Raw genomic sequence first — 1,467 nt, 5'->3', positions numbered from 1 at the left:
CCCAGGCCTCCCTCCTGCCAGGGCCTCTAGGAGAGGGTGTCAGACACAGGTCTTCTTTTTTTCAAGATAAAACCAAACCCCAACAAGCATGTGTTTATTGTGACCTGGATCACGGTTGACAGAGCAGTTTCCCATCCAACAATTCAAGCACATGCTGTTTCTGCTGTCGGATGCATTACTGTCAGTCCATCCCTCAACATACCGTCTTATAGTCAGAGTCCTCCCTGCTTCTCATTTCCACCCGTGGCTTGGTGGTTATGTACATGTTGGGCTGCTAACTGCAAGGTCAGCAGTTCAAAAACTACCAGCTGCTCCTCAGGAGAAAGATGAGGCTGTCAACTCCCGTGAAGAGCCACCGTCTTGGAAACCCACAGGGGCAGTTCTACGCTGCCCTCTCGGGTCGTATGAGTCAGCATGGAGTCAATAGCAGTGAGTGAGTTCAGTTTGGTTTTGTTAGGTAGCTAGATTTAGGGACGGGGGGTTGTCCCTCCCATGCCTGCAAAGGCCCCAGAGAGGAGATTCAAAAGCAATCAGGCAACCATTAGATGCCTATGAAGACCCCAAACTGAGCGTGCTCACACTCAAGCCCCAGAGCCAGGTGGGAGATACACCTGGGGAGTCCAAACTAGGCCCAGGCTCATGACATCACCCAGGTGGGCTTCAGCCGGCCAATAGGGCCAACCAATACCTTCAGTCACACCTTCTCCCAGCCAGGGGGTGGGCCAGAATAAAGTCAGGGAGCACTCTCTCTTACCCTGCTCCTGGTCAGTGGCAGGTCAGAGGGTGGGGGCACACACAGGACACCGGGTGTGCCTCCTCAGGGCCTGCTCGGGAGCCCACAGCTCTGGCCCCCTCGCTCTCTGGCCTCCGCACCCTCCTGCCCCTTGCTCCCTCGACCTGGAATCTCTCCAACCCCCAGTTCTGCACGTGTGGGTGTTCTCCACGAGGTTGCTCACGCCCAGTTGTAAACCCCTTTGAGAGGATAAAACCTGAAACTTGTCCTTCCTAAAAACCCACTTAGATGGCAAAACAGACTTTGGAGTGAATTCTTTCATCATGAGATGCAAGAACCGAGGTCTTACCCACGTGAGAAACCCGAGTTTGTTTTCTTCACTAATCCTCTGAATGCTGTCCTTGGGTAAAGTGTTGCTCTTCAATGGTTGATTATTCTAACATGGGGGCGAGCTCAGCTCCCAACCTGGAGGCTGACTGTGTTAGTCCTGGCAGACTAGAGAAACAAATCCAGAGACACTCATATGTGTTTAAGGAAATGTTTTATATACAAGAGCAATTGTCTCTTGAGAAGACATCCCAGCCCAGTCCAGATCAAGTCCATGAGTTCAATATTAGCCTGTCAGTCCGATATTCAGCCTTGAATTCCTCTTGAAACTCATGCAACACATGCAATGATGCCAAATGCAGGAAGATCACAGGCCAGTGGGTGGGAAGTCTTGTGGATCCAGTGGC

Source organism: Echinops telfairi, unplaced genomic scaffold (genome assembly GCF_000313985.2).
Source record: "Echinops telfairi isolate 266 unplaced genomic scaffold, ASM31398v2 ScPeMD7_7416;HRSCAF=8454, whole genome shotgun sequence".
NCBI lineage: Eukaryota > Metazoa > Chordata > Mammalia > Afrosoricida > Tenrecidae > Echinops > Echinops telfairi.
The sequence above is the reverse complement of the archived record's forward strand: the minus strand, read 5'-3'. Positions refer to the sequence as shown.